Genomic DNA, 26,664 nt, shown 5'->3' on the forward strand with positions numbered 1-26,664 from the left:
ACCTCGAAGACCCACAGTGGGAACAATACAAGCACAAACTTGTACTCTTTTTTGTTTTTCAAATGTTCAGGGGACAGTTCTGGCTTTGACATTTTGTGTTGTTGTTTCCTTCTCTGCTGCCAGACACCAAAGCCAAACACATTGCTAAACCATTAGATACAAATTTCATCAATAAAACGTCTTATGAAATGGATCCTGTAAACCTACCACAATGGGCTGGGTGACAAGTCAATTATTTTCACATCCTTCGCTTTATAAAGACCGATTGCTGGTGAGCATTTTTCCTGTTACCATAAAAGGATGATTGTTGAAGACACTGCTTATAGTTTTTAATTATCAGCAGTACTGTTATTAACAACAAGGAGAACCAACAGTGGAAATCTGCAAGTTCTTTCCTCATTTCAAAATGGCAGCACTGCTGCACTTTTTCAAGAAAAGCTACATAGAGGGGCTGAGACTATCAAAATGGAATCACTAGTCCTTCAGTGATCAGAGCTCACTCTTTAAAGGCTTAAAGTGAAATGGGACTACTTTCTGAAGTCTATATTGGCTGAGGGGCATGGAGAAACCTGATTCATTTGAACCTGGTTGATTGTGGCTATGGAGACAACATTCTGTGTTGAGGCAATCCTCTTTTTAGGGCATGGAGCCAGTGCTGCTTCCAAGTTAAGTTCCTCTTACCATGTTAAGTAGTAAGCAAGTGAGCAATAAATAGGTCATGTAGCCTTAGATTCTGTACAATAGAAGGGGAATTTCTGGATGAAATAGATTAGGGTCGAGAGACTATGGCAACGTGCTCTGTATGGAGGATTTGGAACAGCATCTAGTGTGGATGAGAAGGCCAATTCGAGAGTGACAATCCCTTCCACACTGAAGACAAATACAATCAGTCCCCTCTCCAGCTCCCTGATTTTGCTGGTTTCGGGACTGCCTCTTTGCCTTTGCCTCCCGGACAAGGGTCTCTTCATATTGGGAGAGGCCGTGATGCAATGCCTGCCTCCAGGCTGAACGCTGAGATGTCAGGGTTTCCCATCTGTTCAGGTCTATTCCTAAGGCTTTCAGATCCCACTTGCAGATATCTTTGTATCACAGCTGTGGTCTCGCTCTGGGGCGATTTCCCTGCACTAATTCTCCACACAGGATATCTTTTGGAATCTGACCATCAGCCATTCTCACAACATGTCCAAGCTAATGTAGACGTCTGGATGAAATACTATTAGCTATACTCACCAGATACCTGAATTCCATATAATCCATACAAGGTCTGGGGCAGAATATTTGCCAAGAGTTTTCTGCAGAAGGTTAGTATTTCCAAGTTGGGGTTTAAATGAGGTTCCACCTTATGTTCAGTGGTAAGTAAACTAGGAGTTCATATCTAGAAGGGAATATTTTAGGGACAGTGTTCAATTTGACACTCTTGGTTAGCCTATTCCCAACTTGGGTTGGTTTCTCATGGAATACAATTTTAAAATTTTAAGACATTGTCATCTTAGGAGCTGATATGATTTCCTGTTGTCAGTGTTCCAATAAAAGAATCAGTGATTTGAATTAGGAAATGTAAATCTTTATTGTATTTGTGATGTTTGTTCTCACATATGTTCATGAACAAAGTGGATTTTCTTCTGCTTAACACGGAATGGTTAGGTTTTGTTTTGTTCTGTTTTGTTTTCTGAGGGAAGTTTCTGCATTTTGTATCTTTGGGCTGTGTAAACAAGATAATATTGGTTATAGTTTGTATATACTGAGTTTTGGAATCATCCTATAAAAACCCCCATTAAATTGTAAGCTATTAATCTAACTGGAAAGAAGACGAATTGAACTAATTGCTGAATGGTGAGGCAACACTTATACAACAGGTCAACTTTAGCTGAAATTAGCAATTGGATTCAAATTGAAAGAAGCAGCCTGTTTTTACTGTAAGTGATCAGAAGTTTAGTGCAAATTGGTGTTGTGCTGAGAGTATATAAATTAGCTTGCTTTGTTGGGTGATTCATCTTCAGGACTGATCCATGGGAGTCCTTTATAATTTTATGTTATCTTATGAAACCTAATCCCAAAAGACTGCCTCAGTCACTTCTCTGCAACATTAACATGCTTTCATCTCTGATTATGGTCTGTCTCTAACATATGGCACTGTATGTGCATCAAGAGGCCCAGCTATGCACGTCTATCACAAACACTTCTACCACCCTTTGCACCTTCTAAAATCATGGGGAAAATAAGGGGTTGTAGTAAACTCTCCTCCTTTCCCTCATTTTTTTTCATTAAACTTATTTATTATCTCTTAATATCTGCCTCGTTACCTGCCTCCTTCCATTCCTCCAGAGCAGGACATGTAGTGCCTCTCTTCCTAGTTTTCTTGTCACAACCCCAGTGTGATGTATGTTCGGCTGTAAGAGGATCTTCCTCACCCAAGGTTGTCTACTGAGTTTCATGACTGAGAGGGTATTTGAGCCTGGTACCTCAGAATCCTAATACTTTATTCAATTTTTTTTCAATCAGATCATCTTAAATAAAATTTTTAAATAAAATCCTCTTACAGGTGACATCAAGTTATATAAGAAAGCCTTCAAGATGCTAGGAGATCCTCCACAAAGCCTTCCAGTTCATGTATAAGAGACAGTCTTCCCATTTCTGTTCCTGACAGTTTGGAAGCCAATCTATTTGCGTCACAGTATTTTTTAACAACAAACCATTATGAAACCTTTGCCATCTAAATTTGCTTGGATTTTAGGGGAAATTCTCCCTGGACTACTTGATTGTATTTCCAGACCATAGTGAAATCTTTGTGAGAAGAATTAATTTGGGAGTTGGGACTAGCAATGTGTGGGTCTAAAATCTTCTTCCATGTTCTTTTTACCATTCCTGTTTCCAAGTTCAATCCATGTCCCACCATTCTTGGTTTCTTTCTTTCTTTTTTATCACATCAGGACATGATCTGTCCTGTTTTTTGCTGCTTTTTTCAAAAATGTGCATGTCTGCACACATTTTAAACCTTTGTTCTCATACAGTATGTATTCTCTATTCTCATAGTTTGATCAATCCCATTCACTGAAGTTGGTTTAGCCAGTACTTTGCACACAACTGAAATAAAAAATAAAAACAATAATAACGATGCCATCAAGCCAATTCTGACCTATAGAGCCCTTTTTTCAGGATTTTCTAGTACAGAATACTCAGGTTTACCATTCCCTACTTCTGGGGGCATCCTGAGACTGTATAGCTTGCTCAAGGCATACTGAGACTGCATAACTTGCCTCTTTCCTTGGATACACAGTGGGGAATTGAATTCTCAATCTCTGACTCCATAGTCAGATACCAAAACCAATGAACTATCGAGCCAGTTCCTCTTTTAAGACCCCTAACTAAATGTGCATTGTGTAAAGAGGAATATTTCTGAAAGGAATGTGGTATATTGCTTTTACCATGGGGAACCCTATAAGAAACATCTCATGAATGTGCAACTTGTTCTCAGTGTTGCGCTGTGTATTTGGCTCTTGGATTTAGCAAAAGAATCTGCTAAAGGCTTCATGTTACCAGACCCAGACAGTCCTCTAGTTATTACCTGTCTTCACAGTTGCTATTCTTCGAGCAAAAAGATAGATGGTGGAATATATTTCACTCTGGAAATTTGATCCAGATTAGCTTGTATGAGACAGACTCATGAACTGGCGTGCTTTGCTAACACTTTCTCCTTCTGACAAAATCTGTATGATTCCCCTCCTCCCCTCCACCCCCACCCTGAGTTTTTCTTTCCCTCCTTTTTTGGATGATGACTTCACATTAAGTGGAAGATGTGATTTCCCTGGAGCCAGGCCAGCTTACCTCAGCGGAGAAAATCCTCAGTTTGTTATATTAAAAAGGCAGGCGATGTGCTCCCATGTCAAAGTAAATACTCAACAAGGCTACGGACACATCGGGAGCCAGGATTTCCAAGAAGTGCGACAGAGATTGGACTCGTGAGGCAAAGCCTCAGACTCTTTATAGTTGAGGCTACCAGAGTTAACTCCTTGGTGAAAAACTGAGGGCTGAGGCACCTTCCCCCCTCCACAAATATGAGCCATATTTTAGTTATAACCTTCGGAAAGTGTTTATTAGACCAGACCTAGGCAAAGTGCGGCCTGCAGGCCACATACCGCCCGAGAACCGCTCCTGTCCGGCCCGCCGGTTGTCACTGCTGAATAAGCCGGAGTGCCGGCTCTGGTCACCCAGCATGGCAGTAAGGAAAACTCATGAGATCCGACACTGGGATCTCGTGAGTTTTGACTGTTACTCTTGAGCCGCAGGCTCTGCCAGAAGCGATCCTTGCACAGGTGACATGATGATGCAGGTTTTTTCTCTCCCCCTCCCCCCGCGGTGAACAAATTACAACGCTCACATAGTTAACTCCCTAACGTTTAGGGAGTTAACTGTGTCAGCCTTGTAGTTCGTTCACCACAGGGCCTCACCCAATGGGGGCCTATTACTACCCACAAATTGGGGGCCTATTACTACCCACCCCCGAACACAGTTCAGATTTTTCATGTGGCCCCCCTATAGAAATTAATTGCCCACCCCTCTATTAGACTAAAGTTGAGGTTTGCTCTTCAAATGAACATCACCTTATATGTTTCTAAGTGGTTCGCTGTCCCAGCTATATCTACTGACTGGAGGATGAGGAATCTCTCAGTTTTGATTTTTCTCCCCCCTGTCCCTCATCTTAAGTGTTGTCACTGCTTCCACATCTGTTTGTTCATTTTGCTTTTAAAAGCTGCCACCTGAACCTGAACCTCAAAATATAATATTAAGATCTGTGTTAAGTTTATGTGGGAGGAAAGGATCCTTCATTAGTTTAGGCATCTGAAGATTAATACTAACCCTGTGAGTCTGGCCCAAAAAAGGACTGCTAGCCAGTTGGGAAAATGCAAGTGTAGGCTGATCGTATGAGCCAGTTCCTGTGAAAAGGCTCATTGCATTACTTGGGGCGACCTGAGGATTTTGGACTGTTTTTCGAAGCCATAGAGAGCATGACAGTCATCTAAATGAGAAGTTACCAGAACTGTGAGTAGGATAATTGTAGCAAGGCTCTCTATTCAAACAGAGCAAAAGTGAATGACTTTGGAGGGTTAGGAATAGCATTTTTTAGAAACCCCCAGGATTCACTATGGACACAGCAGCAGCAAAAAAAGAAGTTTCAGAAGGGCCCCAGCTTGCAGCCAGCAGTTCATCATTTGTCCACCTCTAGACTAGGGCCAGCTGTCTGGTGAGTTAGATATCTGGTTGCAGAGGCAGAGGCTGGGAATTCAACTCTTCACTGTGATCTTCCGTAGAGAAGAGCCAGCCTGTATAGTCATGGGCAGAAGAGCCCACAGAAGAAGGTAACGATAAACAAATTCTGAATAGTATACCTTGGAATCACTGTAAGCTGGAATTGACTTGATGGCCCAAAGCTATTATTTTAAAACTTGGGGCACATTTTATTTTGGAATATACCTTTTTATCAGTTCCAGTCAGCACTGAGAATGAGCAGGTCTGAAGAGAGGAGTAGTCCAAAATGAGGATGTGACAGGAACTAAAAAAAAAAAATCTCATTCTTATTGATTATCTAAGTCTTGTCATGCCATGGCTTCCTGAAAGGTCTTCCCCTTGTACCAGTGGTATTTCCTAGGACCCTGTTTTTCCCCATTTCTTGCCCGTTTTTCTGCACAGGGAAGTAGAAAACCTTCCAGCGTAATGCTCTTTCTATTGAGATGTTAAACTGGATGTGAGATAAAAACAGAGCCCCACAGGAGAGAACCCACTCACACAACTAGAGCTCCTTGGCATGTTCACTACCATATTGTGCAGCAATAACTTGTCAGCCCTACCTTCTCAAATTGATCATCCAAGTCGAAACTGAATGTCTGCAATGTAATGCTTCCAACATTCAACTAAGGCAACTTTTCCAGAAGGAAAACAATGGCCAAGGGCATTAAACGCTGGCTTTGATGTCCCAACCAAACATCAGCAGGGTCATGCTGCTTGTTCTGCCAGCAAGGGTGAGAGGCAGTTGCACAGCTAGTGTTTGGCTGCCATTGATGCCTGTGGTTCCTCCACTGATGCAGGTCACCTCTGTGTTCGGCTAGGCATGCCGTCTGCCACTGCGGTTCTGCTCCAGAACTTACTAGCTACTCAGAATCTGCCAGAACTTGGGCTATCATGGCTGGAATAGCCTTTGAGAGCCCAGGGGAACGTCCATGCCAGGACAAGAGAGCAGGAAGGAACCATGGGATACTGACACCAGATGTAACTGAGCAGAATAAAGGATGCTTTTTTTGTTTTGTTTTTTTTTTGTTTCCAGAAAATAAGCAGATGCAAAGCAATGGAAAAGAGAAGGGTGAGTCATAGGAAGAAAAGATAGCAGCCCTAATTTCACCTTTAAAATCTCAGTTCAATGACTAGCATTGAAATTGTTAAGATTTTCATCTGTCTGCATTATAAGTCTTTATAGGGGAAAAAAGGAGAGCAAGCAAGCAAAGGAATCTTATTAGTTCACTTCAACCTCCACCTCCTCATGTCTCCTGAAATATTAATCTCTCTTGGTGAAACTGATACTTCAGGATTCCCACTCTTAAGTGGAACTTGGAGGTTTATGGCCTGGCCATGCCCTGATACATGACACATAGTAACATACTTTGACTGGATCTTAGAAATCAGACATGGAAAAGACCTATGAGGTCATCTTTTCTACCTCTCCGCCAATTTAGGACTGTGCTTTGCCAGAGAAGGATTATCTGCACATATTTTGTCCAGCCTGCTTTAGAGTGAGTCAGGGAAAGGGGCTTCTACTATTTTCCCTTTGGGTACCATTCTGCTGTCTGACTGATTTTTTTTCTTCTGATTTTTTTGGAGTGGAGGTTGGTGGTTGGACACAGCCTTTTTTAAAAAAATGGAACAATTTCACATTTTATTTCTTCTACTGTACCTACAAGTGGATGTGGCACAAACTAAGAAAAGGTTTATCATGGGGTCAGGGAATGTTGAAAAGGAGCTGTATGCCCAGGAATGATGAAAACACTCATTTGATCACCACAATGCTAGGCTGTAACTAGGAAAAGGCAACTGGGACTTTGATGGGGGGCACCAACATTTAAAGGACCCTGAACTCTGGGGCTGGCCACAGCTATCACATAGACCAGGAGTCTCTAACCCCTGCTCTGCAACCTGACAGCAGTCCGCGGCCTGGGCAGGACCAGGCCATGGTCAAAGATCTCCGCCCCGCGCATGCACTTCCCTCATGAGTGCACCCTGTGCATGCGCACAAGCACACTCAGCTTGTGAACATACTGATCACGTGCATGCAAGCGCCACACCCCCCCACAAGCATAACACACACCCCTGCAAGCATGACACATCCCCTGCAAGTGCGACATGCCCCCGTGTGCATGCATAATGCCCCCTCCACGAGTGCAACATGCCGCCTGCAAATGCAACACACACCATGCAGGCATGTGTGCAAGTGTGACATGCCTGAGCACGACATGCCCCTGTGCGAGTGTGCCACACCCCCGATTCACGGTTGGAAAAAGGTTGGGGACCACTGACATAGACCCCTGTTGCAGCAGCTTCACTGGCTGTTGATCCATTTCCTGGCTGAAGTCAAAGTATTGGTTCTAACCTGTAAGACCCTAAACAGTTTGGGCCCAAGCTATCTCAAGGACTGCACCTCCCTTTATGAGGTGTGCTTGGTGAGTATGTGGGAGAGGGCCTTTTCTGTTGCTGCTCCTAGACTTTGGAACTCCCTGTCACAGGAGGCTAGGCCATCCTCATCTCTTCTGTAAGTAGGCAAAGACCTTTCTCTTCAGGCAAGTTTTCCCTGAGTGGACTATCTGAGTGGAGTTTAAAATGGATTATTGTATCTTACTGATTTGAATGTGTTTTGGTGTTGCTTATGTTTTCTAGTATGTTATTAGTTTGTTCCTTTTTGTATTTGTATACTCACTCTTGTTAGCTTTTAATATTAGAGATGGGCACAAACCACTGGCACAGTTCGTTTCCCAGCTGAAAAGCTGATGTGCTGCTTCCAGTGGGCATCCACTTGGTGGCACTGCCCCATCCCACTACCCCCGAGTGCTGCCTTTGACTGGAGGGGGCGGGGCGCTGAACTGCGAAACAAACCGTGCCAAACCACTGAACCAGAGGTTCGTGCCCATCTCTATTATATACTATCTTTTGATTATGTGAGCTGCCTTGGGTTCTTTTTAAGGACAAAAGCAGGATAAATATATTTTAAATAAATAAATCTAGACTGCAATGTGCTGGTGAGTGTTAAGGAAATAAATGACATCTACTCTGCTTTCTTTCCTTTTAAAAGGGGTGCAAACTCTCTCTCTCTTTCTTTTTTAAGGGGACACCACACTGTCCTCCTCTTTTTTCATGGGACAACTTACACCCATGCCTCAGAGTAGAGTGATGAGAGACAGTGCTGCTTGCCTCAGGAATCACTAATTACTGCTCCGCCACCATGACAGACTTCAATATTGCATACAAATGTCTGCAAAACCCAACAAACACTCCAACCGATGATCAGAAACCTTACCCCTCCCCTCAAATTGCACCAATCTCTGGGTTGTGTGTGTGTTGGGATGTGTTTGGATGGTGATCGAGGAGAAGCTCCTCTCCATCAGTGTTGTCCCATATCTCTCAGTAGCATCTACATGTCCTGAACTTCCAGGACTGGGCCTATGGCTCTTCTCAGTCAGAGTTTTTACTCATGATGCCACAGATCTCAAGGCATTGCCTGGGATATCAGGGAACTGCTCTGCCTCTTTGGTTTTTCAAGTGGGGAGACAAGTCTCAGTTGAAAATGGTGTGGGAGGAGGAGGAAGAATTCTGATTTTTCTGTATTGTAAGGCCCTTGATGGCTGGGTTCCCATCCTTCTGCACCCCTCTCAACTCCACACTGATTCCTGATGCAGTACAGGAAGGGAAAAGTGTTCATATATATGTTGTACACATAATATTTGCTTTGGAGGTCATGCAGGAAATCTCTCTCTCTCTCTCTCTCTCTCTCTCTCTCTCTCTCTCTCTCACACACACACACACACACACACACACACACACACACACACACACACACACACACACACACACACACACACACACACACACACACACACACACACACACACACACACACACACACTTTTTCTATTGATACACATGTACCCATCCCTGTTTCAGTTCCAGGGAATGGGAAGCTGCTGACCTGGCAACCTAATCTTGACATTAAAAAAATCTGACCGTGGGTGGAAAAAGGGAAAAGGGCTGTCCGAAGACCTGTTCTCCCTTCCAGCTCTTGAGTGTGTCTTGTCATATAGCTGCATACCATGGCTCCGATCCAGGTGAAGGAGGAACATGTGTACATCTGGCTGTTTCCTCCCTGTTTCCCTCTTCAGTGATCCCAGTACACCGTCTTCCACCCCCTCTTGGCCTGCTGGATCACAAAACACCCTTTTAAACTTTATGTGGCTCTATTAAAAATGGTCTGGCATTTGCAGAGGAGGGCCTGCTAAAGTGCAAACTGAAAGGAGGGGGAATCATACCATGCTGTGAATTAGAATCAAGGGCTTTCGCATAAAACAGAAAAATAAAAATAAAAATATTTAATGCATCAAGGAAGATGCTGAGCAAGTTTTATAACTGGCATTCCTGAACTTACACTCCTAACGACCTGCAGGATTCTGGCTCTTTTCTTCCTTTTTCCTCTGCCAAAATGCATTTAAAAGGAGCTTGAAAAGTCACAGTTTTAGTAGGTGGTATATTTTTAGAGACCAGGAATGTCCTATTCATGAATAAGCGGAAAGGTGGATCAACACTGTCAGGAGTCATTTGCCGTAATATATGAAGATATGATTCCTGTTAGACAGCGTACAAAGTGCATGGATTCAGAAGCAGGTCTTGGATGTCCACCCAAACGTAATATTTTCACGCTGGAAGAGGGAGCCACATTCTTTCCACTCTCCCACATTTTATAAAACGGGAAAATAAATTTGCAAAGTGCAAGGGCAGACAAATGTGAAGAGGAATGCTTATAAAGAGCTGAATTTTGAAATATTCTGTCTACTTAATTTGTTCAAAGAAACCTTCATGTTCAGCTTCAAGGGCTGTTAAGAAAACCTGCCTCCAAGCATGGTAATACACTTGCGTGTCAAAGTTTAAATATCCAGTAGCCACGGTTGTTTTAAAAAAATCTTTTTTAGAAACAATACCTAGTATGTAGGCATCCTTCAGTCTCAAGAGACTCTGTTAATGTGCTCTGAAAAAAGGTCTTGGAACAGCATCTAGTGTGTCTGAGAAGGCCAATTTGAGAGTGACAATCCCTTCCACACTGAAGACAAATACAATCTGTCCCCTCTCCAGCTCCCTGATGTTACTGGTTTCGGGACTGCCTCTTTGCCTCGGCCTGCTGAACAAGTGTCTCTTCAAATTGGGAGAGGCCATGCTGCACCGCCTGCCTCCAGGCTGAATGCTCAGATGTCATGGTTTCCCATCTGTTGAGGTCCATTCCTAAGGCCTTTAGATTCTGCTTGCAGATATCCTTGTAACCATAGCTAGGGTGGTGCTAAAATCAGGTAGCCCAATCCTCATCATATGGTGACTCCTGGGAAAATGTTGCTGGGTTTTAAATTTAGCAAAGACATTTGCATCCCTAGTAACTACCATCATAAGTCGAAGCTGAAAAAGAAAATCACCCTAGACATGTCTAACTTTGAAATTAAACAAGGTTTAACCTAGTGGATTCCTGGATGAGAGACCACCAGAGAATATCAGGGAACTGCAGGTAGGGGTAGGAAAGAATCTTTTCAAAAGGCTAGGAAAGCAGCAGGGATAGGGAATCAATTCACAGGACTTGTCAAGTCAGACTTAAGACAGATGGGTGACTCAGACTCCACTTTCTTCTTCAACGATTTGGATTTCAACTCGCAACTCAGAATCCACCCATTTGCTTCCTTTTTTCTGGAAGAAAAAAGGTTATTTTTAATAGGGACTCAGGCTTGGAGTTTGGAACTTGGGACTTGGTAACAAAGACTCGGACTTGGGACTTGGTAACAAAGACTCAGACTCAGACTTGGGGCTCGGACCCAAAGACCCAACATCTCTGGGATGCATCTCCTAGTCAGAGCTGACAAAATGAGCCAAGCATCAGAGATACAGAACATTCAGATGTTCTTAGTCTTCCCATTCAGTTACTGTATTCTTTATGGAGACCTACATGCAGAGAACATCTCCTTTTGTAGTGTCATTACCTTTTGAGCTACCAAATAGGGGTCAATAAATCACTAGTGCTGGCTCCTCACCAAAGGTGTGCACAGAATACACTGAACAAATGTTGGAATCTTATGCAGGTTCCCAGCACTTTTTTACCACCTCCCTCAGTGAGATAATTGTAACATTGGTGTGAATTTAACCCACTACCTCATGTCTTCTAAAACTGTAGCTGCCATTTCTAGAGCTTCCTGCAAATTCGGATAAAGAAAGCAAAATAAAGTGAACAAAAAATGAGGCCAATCATTAAAATGAAAAACTGATCTCAGGAGAGAATTTCCTCTAATGTGGAATTGTTCTTTCCCCATATATGAACTGGAACAGGATGTGTTGCTGGGAAGGGCTCTTTTCAGTGCTAATTTACAGTGCAATCCAGATTCAAAGATGTGACAGCTGTAGCGGGCTGGGATTATCTGATTCCAACAAAATGTTTTTCTGCTGGCAGAACCCTGTTCTGCCAGCTGATCCCAGAGGCCTGCCAACAGAGCAATCCAGCAGCACAACTTTTCCACTGGAGAAAGAGCCAAAAAAGGGGGTCAAAACCAAGGCAAGATAGGGGAGGAACTGGGTTTGCCAGATCTAGACCTCCTCCAACCTAAGGAGGTCCTGACCTCATCCTGTTATTTTTGCCAGCATAAAGCCAGCATGATGGTGGTTCTGAGTCATTTCTAGGCTTGGAAGATTCAAGATAGCTTCACCAATAGCTTCTTGCAAACTCAAGACTGGGTATTAGAAAAGTTTTCTTTATGGAATCAATCCATCTCAAATTTGACCTTCCTCTTTTCCTCTTCAACTTTTCCTAGCATTACTGTCACTTCCAGCATCTACATTATCCCCAGCGGTAATAATGAAACTTGAAATGGAGAGGAACATTTGTGCCGTGAATGTCTTCCATTTCAGATACACATCCTAGTTCACAAGTCCACAATGAAGAAAATGTAGTCAATTTCCAACCTCACATCTTATTTGTAGTGAACTTTTTTCCACACTACTGTCAGATCTCCTCACTGTCTACTCTTCCATTCTCCAGACATTCCCTGGCATGAGGCAGCATGGAGAATTCAACCCACCATAGATCTCAAGTTTAAAGATTACATAGCTGTCCAGCTATCTAGTGTCCAGGTAGGCTTCTTGCTTTCTGATACAAATAGGAGGGCCAGACCTGCTCACACCTGTGGGTGTTGCTGAGCATGCTCATAGCAGAATCCATGGCAAAGCCTTGCCTAGCTTTTTCAGAGTTTTGAAAGATTGTTTTGGAATACAACTCCCAGAATCCACAATCAACAAGTTTCAAGTACCTGATATCTTTAAGCTATGAAAAAACAGGACCTGATTGAAATTTGGAATCTAGTAAAATGCATTGTTTTCCAATATCCACAGACCATTATTGAAAATATTCAAATTCACTTGGGACCAACCCGTACCAAGCCAAGGGCAAGGAAGCTTCCACAATAGAATTGATCCCCCACCACCACCCCTGCACCACTTGTGGTAGCCAGGGAAAAAGTGGCTCTCTAGGTGTGAAGATACAGTGGTGCCTCACTAGACGATGATAATCCATTCCACTGAAATCGCTGTTTAGCAAAATCATTGTCTAGCGAAAAGCATTTCCCCATTGGAATGCATTGAAACCTGTTTAATGCGTTCCAATGGGAAAGAATTGTCGTTGTCTAGCAAAGATCGGCCATAGGAAAGCCGCTTTGCGAACCACCAATCAGCTGTTTATATCGCTGTCTTGCGAAGCTTAGATCCCGAAAACACCTGTTTTGCGAGCCTGGAGGAAGCTGTCAAAATCATTGTCTAGCGAAAATCGGTTTGCGAAGCAGGGACCAAACATTGTCCAGCAAAATTCCCCCATAGGAATCACTGTTTCGTGAATCGCTATAGTGATCACAAAAAGTCAATGTCTAGCGAAAAAACTGTCATGCAGGGTAACTGTCTAGCAAGGCACCACTATAAAAGGAAGAAGAAATAAGCTCACATCTTGCTTTTGTACTTCTCTGGACCAAAACATTCTGAAATGGGATGGATTATGAACCTTGATCACCAACAAAACATGTCCTCCTACTGCAATCCAGTGAACTGTGGGAAGTGGGAAGACCCCACAATCCTGTATTTATTAAACTAAACCACATGGATTATTGGAGATATGGGAAACTTCAACAATGTTTTGCATCAAGGAAGCATACAAGGGGTATTGGGGGGAGAAAAAGTTGGTTAGGGCCACCTGGCTCATTTCCCTCTTGTCTATCTGTTCTGTCCCTCTGTTTGATGTAGACTCATCATCTCATGGATGACTTCATTTCTTCCATTTTCAGTTCTCTCCCAGCTTAATGTAGCAAGTATAGCATAGCCTAAGTAACTGGCCTGGCTTAGATGGAGTTCTTTCTTATAATGGGGCCTCCTTTCTTTGTTACTCCTAAACCAGTCTTTGGTTCTTAATCACACACTGCATATCTCTCTATTACAAAGGGTACTTTATATGGAAAAATAAAATATCTACTATCAAAGCTGTTAAAAATTATTCTTTGCTGTTTAGCAGAGAGACAGAGAGAGAGTGCTGAAAATCTGGGGGGGGGGGGGGAGGAAGTAGCAACATTCAAATGATACTAGCTTAAACACAGGACACTCATGTTACAAATGATACAAGTACTGTAATATGGATTTCTCATTAAAGAATGACTGCCAAGCTCAGCCTATTGCCAGGGATGATTTAACCATTTGCAGTGTCAAACTGATCTTGTTGCAAGGGAGAGAGAACCCTAATTGTAGTTTTCAGTAAGGTTGAAATGAAAAAATGTAAATAATAGGCAACATTTTAAGCCACACATATGGTAAGTTACTCTTTCTCCATTAGTAAATGGTTTACATACTGTGTGTACGTCTGTGCAGGCATACATGTGTGTTTGTGTGTGTGTAAATTATATAAGAGAAGGGATGGGCTGTCCATTCAGCCAGACTTAAACTGCAGACTGCAGCCTGTTAACCAAGGACAGGACCTTATTAGAAGCTAAAATCACACCACCGTTTCAAATATGTTATTTTAGCAGACTTTCATGTCTGAATAAACTACCTGCAGATGAAGCCTGTGTTTACTTCTGACTGACCAATTACAAAATAGAACTAGTGTGCCTGATAGGTCTGTTCCTTGAGAGATCTGATCTGCGTGGGCACTGTGATACATGTCCTAGTTACTTCCTAGCTGGATTACCTGGTAGGGCTACCAATAAAAAGTGTCAGGAAACCTCAGTGGGTCCAAAATGGGGCAGCCAGATTGTTAACCAAAGGGATCACAGAACCCCCTTGTTACAGCAACTCCAGTGACTGCCACTCCGTTTGGAGACACATTTCAAAGTGCTGGGTCTAACCTATAAAGCTCTAAACAGCTTGACTTTGAGCTATATCAAGGACTGTGTCTCCCTTTATGAGCCTGCTCGGATGTCAAGATCACCGGGGAGACCTTTCTCTTGGTCCCGCCACCTTCATAGGTGTGTTTGATGGGGACAAGGGTTCCCAGACTTTAAAACCCTGTCCCACAACAGGCCCAACTAGCCCCATCTTTGCTGTCCATCCACAAGCAGACAAAGACCTTTTTCTTCAGACAAGCTACCTGTGTGTGATTTTTAGATGGATACTGCTTTGACTGGATTTTTAGTTCTACTTCTAGTTTTCCACTTTGGGGGTTTCTTTTTCTCAGAGTGACATTTGTGTTTTTTAAAAAAAACATTTGTGTACTTATGGTTCTTAGATTTAATATTACCTTTCAATGATGTAAGATGCCTTTTTGTACTCATTGTTCTTAGCTTTAAATATTGCCTTTCAGTGTTGTAAGCTGCCTTGGGGAAATCTGTCCCCTTTTTCAAGGAAAACGGCAGGGTAAAAATATTTTAAATAAATAAATAATTATTTGCAAACTACAGGAGGTGCAAAAAGCTCCAGCTGTGGCAATCAGACATCTTTAGGCGCATAAATACACCCCCCATGTGCATCTCAGGCAGGGGGATCTTTCTGTCATAGTAGGAATGTTGCTACAGTACTCACAATGTATGACAAGCTGGGGATGATGATGGATGTGAGGAGCAAGATGTTAGGGGTAAGATCTGACTGTAGCTTTCTGTTTTGAGTGCAGCTGTATAATAATTCCTTTGGTCTCTTTCAGTGTCCCCAGTGCGAACAGGCTGAAAAGCTTCTCTCTCTTGGCATGCTGGAAAGATCTGCTTTGCTTGCTAAGAAGTTCTAATAGAGATCACACCAGATTAATTAATCCTGGGGTTTGAAATAAAAACACCCTTAATTAACCGAAAGTCTCTAATGAGCCTATCCCTTGTGTATCCATCTAGGTCAAATTTTGTCACCTCATTTTGTTGCGATTTCTCAAAAAAAAAAAATCACTCCATCCAATAATGAATTGTGCTCTCTGTGTTTGCCAGTGGAGGCTGGTGCCCACTGTGGTTGTTGGGTGGCAAGGCACAGCAACCAGTGGTAGGTGGCGCTTGGGTGACAACAGCAAAAATGGATTCGTGCACACAGAGAGAGAGATGCACATAGGGAAACTAATGAGTACTCATTCGTGCTCATTAACACATGCAGAGGCAGGCAGGTAGTCATTCAGACAAAGCCTCACTGCTACTTTACATCATTTACTACGAAATTCAATTTAGGAACCTTGACTTCAAATCAAGAATATTCCATACTTATCAGGCTGGGGGGGGGGGAAATCCTCGGCATGCTCAGTGTCCCATTTGACTTAATGGGCCAGCCTCTGTTGTTGTCTTTGGGGAACGGCACAGGAGAAAGGGGCACAGGACTGTTTCTCTACTAATAAATTCTCTTCAGATTAATGTCATCCAGGTGCAATTTTGTCCACTGGGAGCAATATGATCTCCACTGCAGGAGTGGAAGGTCCATGACAGGTGAGGGATGCCCATTACTAAGGTCTCTCCAGTAGAACGTTGGCAAAAGGGAGCTGTGGTGCTGATGTTGTCCAATTAGCAGAGGCAAGATTGAGATGTCTCACACATGTCAGCTCACGGATCCTACCCAGATGACTAAATCCTTGAGAAAAATGCAATTCCTGGTGATGGTATCATTAATTCTGGATAGCTCAGTGATTTTGGTAACTGGCTGTAGAGCCAGAGGTTGGGAATTCGATTCCCCACTATGCCTCCTGGTGCGCTCTGGAACTGTGCAGTTTGCCCAAGGCCACATAGGAAGCACATGCAGGAAACACAGTGGGAAATTAAAGTCCTAGCCTCTGGCTTCGCCATCAAATACCTAAACCACTGAGCTGTCTAGCCAGCTTACCCACCACTATACTGAAATATCATCTGATTTCAGAAGTTAAACTGGGTCATAGAATCATTGGAGGGGGCCTACAAGGCCATCAAGTCCAACTCCCTGCTCAACGCAGGAATACAATCAAAGCATACCTGCCAGGTGATTATCCAAGTTTTTCTCAAATGCCTCCAGTGTTGGAGCACTCACCAATTCCCAACTTGAGCCCATAGTTGTGTGTCCTGCAATCTGGGATGATCGAGAACAGATCTTGCCCCTCGCATGTATGACAGCCTTTCAAGGTCACTTTGAATTTTGTTTCTGTCTTCTAGGGTAATAGCTATTCCACCCAATTTGTTATCATCTGCAAATTTGTCAAGCATTCCCTGCACTCCCTCATCTAGGTCATTAATAAAAATATTGAAGAGCACAGAGCACAGAGCCCAGGACTGATCCTTGGGGTATCCCACTTGTGACCTCCTCCCAGTTAGAGAAGGACCCATTAATCATCACTTTCTGTAGCCAATCATGGGGCGCTTTGTCAAATGCTTTGCTGAAGTCAAGATATACTACATTTACAGCATTCCCTCTGTCTATCAGGGAGGAGACCTGATAAAAAAACAAGATCAAATTAGTTTGGCAGGATTTGTTCTTGACAAATCTGTGTTGGCTTCTAGTTATTACTGCATCATTTTCTAGGCGCTTGCACAATGACCGCTTTATGATCTGTTCCAGAATTTTGCCTGGGACTGATGTCAGTCTGATTGGCCTATAGTTCCCAGGTTCCTTCCCCCCACCTTTTTGAAGATAGGGACAATGTTAGTCCTCCTTCAGTCCTCTGGTTCTTCCCCAATTTCCCATGATTTCAAGAAAATAATGGATAGCGGTTCTGAGAGTTCTTTAGCCAGTTCCTTCAGTACTCTTGGATGCAGTTCATCCAGCCCTGGAGATTTGAACTCGTTCAAGATGGTAAGGTATTCCTTGACTGTTTATCAATCTCCAGGTGCAATCCTGACCCCACCCCCCCACCCCCCGCACTTCCACTGTGTTTGGATGTTCATAGTCTGTTTTATGGGAAAAGATTGGAATTGAACACCTCTGCCTTTTCTTTGTTATCATTTTTCCATCTCCATTGAGGAGCTATGCCACTATGTCTTATGTTTGTTTTTTGCTGCTCTCATACCTGAAGAATGCTTTTTATTGCTTTTAGTGTCTCTAGCTAACCTCAGCTCATTCTCAGCTTTTGCCCTCCTAATGCCATCCCTGCATTTCCTTGCTACTTGTCTGTACTCATCCTTGGTGATCTGGCCTTCTTTCCACTTCATGTACATATCTCTTTTGGTTTTTAGGTCCTCCCTGAGCTTTTTGTGAAGCCACACTGGCCTTTTTTGCTGCCTCCCCCCTTTTTTTCTTGTTGGAATTATTTGTAGTTGTGCCCTTAGAATTTCTTCTTTTAGAAGCTCTCACCCTTCTTGGACTCCTTTTCTTGTTAGGATCTCCTGCCATGGGACCTTACTTATCCTTGTTCTGAGATTATTAAAATTGGCTTTTTAAAAATCCAGCAGAAGTGTGTGGCTATACAGTGGTGCCTCAACTTACGAATGTCCCAACATATGACCATTTCGAGTTACGACCAGCTCTGGCCGCAAAATTTTGTTTCGACTTGCAGCCAGAGCTTCCAGTTACAAACAGAAAAAGGCAGGGGGAAAAGGCGTGGAATTCAAATTGCTAATCGTTGGTAGGTGAAGAAGCTGCTTCTTTGTGCCTCTTTCACCTCAGCAGTTAGAGTGAGTGCGATTGAAGGAGGCTTTGGACTGCCTGGTAAGGTAAGGTGCTGCTTTCTGCTTTTTAAAAACTGTTCTGGGTGGGTTTTGCAGCATGATTTTGGGATGGGTGGTGGGATTATGTTTCTATGCTGTGATGGGTCTTGCAAGGTTTGTTTGTGTGTTTGTGTGTGTGTGTGTGTGTTCCCCCATTTTTGATGGGTCTTGCAGGGTTTGTTTGCTTTTTGGGTTTTTCCCCCATTTCCATCGGGTCTTGCGGGGTTGTTTTGCTATTTGGGTTTTTTTCCCCATTTCTGATGGGTCTTGCAGGGTTTATTTGCTTTTTTCTTTACTTTTTTTGCATTTCCGATGGGTCTTGTGGGGTTTGTTTGCTTTTTGCTTTGCTTTTTTTGCATTTCCAAAGAGCTTTGCATGGCTTGTTTGCTTTCTGCTTTGCTTTTTTTTTGCATTTCCGATGGGTCTTGCACAGTTTCTTTTCTTTTCTTTTTCTTTTCTTTTCTTTTTTTCCTTTCGGCCCGAATGGATTAATCACGTTTCCATGGATCTTACAGGTGTTTTTTTTGTTTGTGTGCTTTTTTTGGTGATTTTTTTTCTGCAGCTGGAATGAATTAATTACATTTCAATGCATTCCTATGGGAAATGGTGCTTTGACTTACAACCATTTTGAGCTACAACCGGATTTCTGGAACCAATTAAATTCATAAGTCAAGGCACCATTGTACTCTGCTTTTGTTTCCTTTGAAATCAGGAATTCTAGGACATGGTCACTCTCGCCGAGAGTTCCTCTTACTGCCACTTCCCCCACCAAAGTCATCTTTGCAGTCAGAATCAAGTCAAGGATAGCAAATCCTCTAATTTCTTCCTCCACTATTTGTAGGAGAAAATTATCAGCCACACAAGCCAGGAATTTCTTGGAAGGGCCATACTTAGCAGAATTTGTCTCCCAACATATATCTGGATAATTGAAATCTCCCATCACTACTACGTCGTGTCTCTTTGAAAACTCTGCAATTTTTTTTCCAAAAGTTTCATCTGCTTCCTCTCTTTGATTGGGCGTTTGGTAGTAGACACCAACTACCAAGTTCCTTTTGTTTTTTGCCCCAACTAGATTGATCCAGATGCTCTCAATGGGACAGCTACTCTCCTCCTCCTGTATTTCTGTGCAGGAATGAATATTTTTGACACATACTGCTACTCCACCTCCCTTTTTGTTCTCTCTGTTCTTTTTGATCAGTTTATATCCATCAATTGCAGTATTCCAGTCATGGGAGTCATCCCACCAAGCTTCAGTTATTCCTATGAAGTCATACCCTCCTGAATTAAAATTTCCAGTTCTTGTCCTCCTCTGGGGTCTCTTCTGCATGCTATCCGACTGACTCTTCTTCAAGTAACTGAAAGCGGTTTTGTAGTTCCACTGGGCCAGGTCTGAATAGGAGACCATTGGTGAATATCTGTGATTTCTGGGAAGGACTAAGAAAGAGTCTTGTTTTGAAACCCTGAAGAGCCAGTGTTGGTGAGTATTGGCAACACTGGATTATATGGACCACTGGCCTCTGTCAGGGTAGAGTAGCTTCTAGTTTTCCTATATTTCCTATATGCCAAAAAACAAGGCAAATGGCAAAGTCCTGCTAAATACAAACTGTGCAAAACTTTGTATAATAGAGAGCAAAAGGGTAAGAAGAGGGAGGCCTAATTCTAGATGGAGAATGGGAGACTAGATTAAGGTAGGGTTTCAGCATTATCAGTATGAGTGGAACATATGAGCTACTCCTGTAAATGTTTCTTTTAAACGAAGGACTATACTGTAACCTCTTGCTTGAATTTTTTTTCTTTCTCTAAGCTGAATGGACACATACACGTACACTATGATTACTCCTGTAAAACATTATGGAAACAATTTGATATTTATAGGTTATGATTAATGCTTTATGCATCTGGTGCCAAGGCTCCATCAATGGATTTGAGATTGCCTAATGCTTACAATGTTACTTACACAGAATGGGATGGGGGGGTAGGGAAGGACCAACATAAGGGGGAAAGCAGTTGAACAAAACTGAAACTGCATTTAGCCATATGCTACTTAGTGGTCCTCCATCAGCTGGTCTCTCTTTTCTTGTTGCTGATCACATTTGCGAAGCTGCGCTGAGGTGTCTCATTGAAAGGCCCATTGTGGCTCAGCTCCGTTCCCTCACAGATGTGGTTTCAAGATTTCAGGCTACATTTTCCAGCAGCTCGGTTAATAACTAGTCATTTTGATTCCCCTGGAGCAAGCTCAGAATGCCTTTCTCTCACCCCCCAGGACTTGGCCCCACTGAAAATGAAGGATAAGTATGAACCGTTAATTCAACTTTCTGACTCCATGGACCCATGGCTGCTGCACAGAAGACGCTGTGTAGTGGCTGTCCCATGTCTCTGATTTTCAGTTCCTCTTCCAGCAGTACTCAACAGCTGAATAGGATTTACTGTGGGCCAGTGGTCTTTCTCTGCCTACTCTGCTTCTGTCACTGACTTCCTCAGCTAAGCTTTCTATGTTGAAACCATGTTGGAATCATCTGCAGGAGGACTTGGCAACTGTAGTCCTTTGGATGTTGTTGGACTACAATTTTTGTCATCCCTCACATGGACAACCAAAGGTGACAGAGGTTCTAGATGGCACCGTCCAAAAATGTCTGGAATGTCACAATTGCCATCTGGTTGTATAATGAAAACAATACAGTGGCTACTTTAACACTCTGTTTATTATGATGAAATGAATATATAGCGTTATATTTAATGCTTATTCTGTGACCAGGAACAACCCTACCTTTAGACAAAGTGATGCAACTGTTGATGGGAATAGGAGTAGTAGTAGTGGAAACCTGTCTTGTCTTTGGACTGAAGTAGTACCATACCTTGCGCCCCTTTGGATGGGGGTCCCTTTGGGAGTTCTAGCCAGAGCGGGTGCCTTTATCACTCCACATTTTTGCAAAACCTGTTTCATTCATTCATTCATTCGTTCGTTCGTTCGTTCGTATTTGATTTATATACTGCACCTCCAGCTGAAGACCCTTCTGGGCAGTTCACAATATAGAACAGTAAACAGTGAACAAACATCATAAAACCTTACACAACAAACCAAAACTTCAAAATTAATATAAAATAAAAAACAAAGCATAATAAAAATATAATAGAATACAAAAAATTGTAACATCTAAAATTGTGGTATGATGACCTCGGTGGCTAATAATTTTACTGTGTTCCATTGATGGATCAGAGTAAAAGGCCTGTTGGAATAACCAAGTTTTTAAAGGCTTCTTGAAGGTCACCAGCAAAGGGACCAGGCAGATAGTGGGAAGAAGTTGGGTTCCAAATTGAGGAGCAACCACCAAGAAGGCCTGGTTCCTAGTTTTCTCTCTCAGGCCTCTCTCAGGATCGACATCCTCAGGTGTCCAGCCTGGAATGTGTGAGTAGGATGGGCAGTTCCCATTGGAAGAAGGCATTCTTTCAGGTCCCAAGGTCCCAAACCATTTAAGGTTTTATATGTTGAAATCATCGCCATGAAACTGGCATGAAAACAGACAGGTAACCATTATAAGGTGGCCAGAGTTGGGGAGATGTGTTGGTAGCTCCACTCAGTAACCTGACCGGCATATTCTAAACCTGCTGAAATGTCCATATCTGATTCATGGGAAGCCTCATGTGGAGAACATTTCTAAATATAAAACATTCATATAGGGGAGAAGAGGACCAATTTGTTCAACACCAAAGGAGAATGTGTTATCCTTCCAGAAAGGGCAAGCAGAATATTCAATATGTAGACACATACACCTCAGTACTGACTGACAAATAATACATACTTTTGTTATACTGTTCTTATAGAAATGGCGGTGGGGCATATGCAGGGCTTCCTGTCCAAACCTCTGATCAAGCACATGCCACCAAACCTTGCCCTGATCTAGAACACTGGTGCATTTCAGCTCCTAATAATGAGTTATCTGTAACGTATGTTTGGCCCTTGAAGACAAACCTGAATATTGAGGTAGCCTTTTCAACAAAAGACAAATCAACTAGGAAATTAACAAGTAATCTGATGATAACAATGACGATGATGACAATGATGATTATGATGATGTCCCATCAAGACCATTCTGACTTATGGTGGCCCTTTTCAGTGTTTTACAGGTAGAGAATTAAGTGGTTTACCACTGCTTTCATCTGGGGATGCCCTGGGACTGTGCAGCTTGCCCAAGGCCACATAAGCAGGCTTTACTGCTTGCAGGAGGCACAGTGGGGAATCAAACTCATAACCTCTTGCTCTGCAGCCAGATACTTAATCTGCTGAACTATCTTGCTGACTAAGTAACCATATATACCTCTCTCCATGTGTTTTCTTCTAGTCATTACTATGAAGGGTTGTGGGTGAACATGGAACAAAGGGAAGGCAAGTAGCCTTCAGAGAAAGTGCAAATAAGAATCGACAACAGATGTCCGATCCAGCGGAGCCTCAGGCAACGCCTTGAGGGGTCTTTTTATTAACTTAGCACAATTCAATAGAATGTTGTAAGAATTCAGATAGGATACTATTTACCTAATCGCCACTGGGATTGGCCGGAGAAACCCTTTGATCTAATGCTCTAACTCTAAGCAAAAGGGCAGAATGAGAGGTTATCCCACCCGCTGGGAGCCACCACTCTCTGCCAAGAGTGTGGGCACTCAATGAAACAGAATGCAGCTAACAACCTTGGGCGGAAGTTTCCCACAAAGGATGCCAAAAATAAATAAATAAAGGAAAATAGTGTTTTGAGATATGGTGATAACCGAGACACCCCAGCACAATAGGCATAGGGTTTGTTGTTTGTTGTTGACTTAGAAAACAAAATGGTTTGTGGGGAAGAGGAGAAAGGAGCATACAATGGAGTCTGGAGAAAACTGGTGGAAAATAAACTTCTCAACATGAAACCCATCTTCCAAGCCATAATAGAGGAAAATAAGGTATCTGAAACAGCAAGAAAATAGGTTCAAGAGAAGAAAGAGACAAGAAGATCAGAGGAGAGGCATTTGGGGGAGAAGGATATCCAGGTGAGTTTCTCGGTATCCATCCATTAAATCACTGGATGAGACAGGAATAAAAACTGCCTACAAAATAATTCTGTGCTTCCAATCTGCACAAGGGCCATTTGCATTTATCTGAGACTGGGGATGGGGGGAGGGTAGAGGTGTCCCAGAAAAGGCTATCATCTGCTATTTGCCTTAACTCTCACTCTACAACAGATCCTGGAAAATTTAAAGACTGAAAGTCTTAGAATCATTCTGCCAGTAGCAATTTTGATGGGTATGTGGAATTCTGGAAGCTGAAAAGAAGTTCTGCTCTAACATTGCTGTGCAGCTCTGATGCAAAAGTTATAAAGCTGCGGGACATCTCATACTGTTTATTGCCAAGTGACCAGAGAACAGCACTTGGGTTTGAAGCAGTGCTGAACCGCACTACCTTGTAAACCAGTGGTCCCCAACCTTGGGCCTCCAGATGTTCTTGGACTTCAACTCCCAGAAATCCTGGGCAGCAGAGGCAGTGATGAAGGCTTCTGGGAGTTGTAGTCCAAGAACATCTGGAGGCCCAAGGTTGGGGACCAGTGCTGTAAACAACAGAAGCTCCACCGTAGATCCTGAAAGCGATGACGATTCCATTTTTCAATCCCGGCAGATCCATGGCTAAGCAGGAGTGCTGATACTGCTGTCACTACACACATGATAATTGTGATACTGGGCATTTGTTCAGCACTTAGACCTTGGAAATAGAAGAAGGATTTATCTGTCATCATTTCGTCCTCTTTGCAGTGTCAGCTGTGCTGTGTGCTGGCATGAAATACTTTGCAGCTAATTTTAATCTCTAGCCAAACCCCACCCGCCATTTGTTTAATTCAATGTAATAAATCATTTTGTAGAGCTAATTTCTATAGCTATAGGACTGTGGTCCCCAACCTTGGGCCTCCAGATGTTCTTAAACTACAACTCCCAGAAGCCTTCACCACCACCTCTGCTGGCCAGGATTTCTGGGAGTTGAAGTCCAAGAACATCTGGAGGCCCAGGGTTGGGGACCACTGCTATAGGATGCAAGAAAGACACTCTCCCACAAAAGATTTTGATTAACTAACTCCCGTGGTCCCAAGTTCTATACCACAGTCTGCCAATGTGTGCAAGCCTATGCCGTTGCTGGGTACATGGAGATGTGCAAGTGCAGGGCTGACATGTGTGGCTGCGGGCCCAGCACCTCTTCATCCATATGTGTATTCAGGCAAATGTCTGCATAGGAAATTATGAGGAAGCCCTCTATCTGCCACTTGAACAATGCAACCATGTGTCTGTTACATTCCTGGGGGTTACAACGGCAGAGTCCGATAAGCCAGTCCTATGTCAGAAATTCAGAGAATGCAAAGCCAATATCCTAATACCAAAGCCAAAACGCACAACATAGTCCAGGGTCAGAGTCCAAAGCCAATGGTCCAGAGAACAAGGTTCAAGGTAGTCAGGAGCATGGATGCAAGCCAGAGGTTTGACTTGTTGCTTCCACAGACTTCCAGCCATCTGGGAGCTGTTTTATATAGTAAAAACAGCCCTTGAACTGCTGGAAGCCTTTTCATCCTATCAGAACTCAGGGCTAGTTGATTGGATATTTCTGCGGGCAGCCTTCAAGTGATCCTGTGACCCTTTTGTCATAAGTCTTCCCTGAAGCTTGCCCCTTAGCCTGTCTACTGGGGGAGGAGAATCTGGAGGCGATTCAGTTGTTTGTGTTTCTAATCGCTCAGCATTCTCCTCAGCTACAGTTAACCCCTCAGGTTCCGGATCTTCGGCTGCACTCATGACAGTGTCCTACTTCACAGAAGACAGCTGTTTCAACTTTAAGTGCTGACCAATCCAAATCCCAAATGTAAAGAGCTGTAAGAAGGAAGAGCATGGACTGTGAATTCGCCCATGAGTTGTCCACACCTGGGCAGTAGACTGAACTGGCACACAGGTCCTTTCAGCTTTCCCCACTTCCTTGAGAAGCATTATAATTCTGTTTGTAAGCACAGCAATTTTGTCTAATGCTGCATCTACACATACTAATCAGCACAGGCAAACCTGACAAAAACCCATGCCCCTTTTTACCCACTTTGGCAATCCGTCTTTTTTGTTTTCCCAGCAAGCATCTTAAATTTGATTTATTAATCTCTGCGACAAGTATGCCTTTCTGAAGTTCAGATACTGTATGCATCATGTCTCAAGCATTCCCTGCCATCTGCCAAACACGTTGCCTTAACAATGGAAGCAGGGGGAGTAATGCTTTCCTCCCATTCATTCTGAAGGAGCCTTTGGTGCTAAAGTGACACTGTAAACACAGGAAACACTTTCTCACATGGTGGTATACATGCTTCCACGACAGACATTTAGTGGGCATGTTTGCATTCCAAATCTCTCACTTACACTTCTCCTATACAACTGGAGAGCCACAGCAAACAAAATAACTGCTGGGCAGCAATAATGCGAAACTAAGAGAATACATGCTATTTACATTCTTTCTTTTGAGTCCAATGCAGAAAGTTTCATTAGTGTCTCATTTTAATTTTGCCGTATTTACTTTCCATGGATTTCTAGAGAGAGCACCACTGGATGTTTGACAATTGCGGGGACACATACTCCACTTTTAACAAGATGGCCTATGTTTGTGCATTCCTTCAGTTCTTCCACTATTTCATAAGCAGCCTACAGTACTTATGTCTGCAATGGAGCAGGTAATGTTTAGAAATAAACCAATCAGTTACTCTTCACTGGATTTTAATAACATACCTGTGGACAAAAATCATAGCAGCATATCAACAGATTTTTTCCCCTCATAGTTTGTACATTGTCCCTAGAAGTTTTATTTGTTTTCCTTCTCTCCGCTTCACAGCAGTGTAAAAGCTATATGCTGAGGATATAGTCTGTGACAATGAAAAGTACTGAAACTATGGAAAAGTGCAGAAACATTTGTGGGAAAAAAACATTACTTTAATTTTTTTTCATTTGCAGCTGCTTATAAACTATTTTTATCTGAAGGTTTACAAAGTAGGATATAATAATAGTCAAACACGCAATGCAAACTAATTTATAAAATCAAGGCAGATTTACATTAAGAGTGTGCAAATAACATCTGCTTAATTTTGGTCTGAATCATAACTGACTTGTTTCAAGAGGATTTTTAGCCCATCCAATTTGATGTGTATGAAAATACTGTAAAGTATTTGTCCAAAGTTTGAAAAAATTGGGAAATCTGGGAAAACACAATCTAGGATGGGGTTGATGGTAGTGTCACAACCTCCAATGT

The 26,664-nt window shown here is 42.7% G+C and overlaps 2 long non-coding RNA genes across 2 annotated transcripts in view; one reads left to right on the forward strand and one right to left on the reverse strand.

Annotated features, from left to right (window-relative positions):
- LOC144585789 (uncharacterized) overlaps positions 1–15,609 on the forward strand; it is a 45,496-nt gene extending 29,887 nt beyond the window's left edge. The window contains exons 2-3 of the long non-coding RNA XR_013540344.1: positions 12,317–12,408; positions 15,446–15,609. This is a non-coding gene — a long non-coding RNA (uncharacterized LOC144585789). The remainder of the gene's footprint in view (positions 1–12,316; positions 12,409–15,445) is intronic.
- On the reverse strand, positions 1,646–3,878 carry LOC144585790 (uncharacterized). The gene is made up of 2 exons (XR_013540345.1): positions 2,304–3,878; positions 1,646–1,702 (listed from the first exon to the last, which is right to left on the reverse strand). It is a non-coding gene; the product is annotated as an uncharacterized LOC144585790 (long non-coding RNA).
- Positions 15,610–26,664: the final 11,055 nt, after the last annotated feature.

The sequence above is a fragment of the Pogona vitticeps genome, chromosome 1, assembly GCF_051106095.1.
Source record: "Pogona vitticeps strain Pit_001003342236 chromosome 1, PviZW2.1, whole genome shotgun sequence".
NCBI lineage: Eukaryota > Metazoa > Chordata > Lepidosauria > Squamata > Agamidae > Pogona > Pogona vitticeps.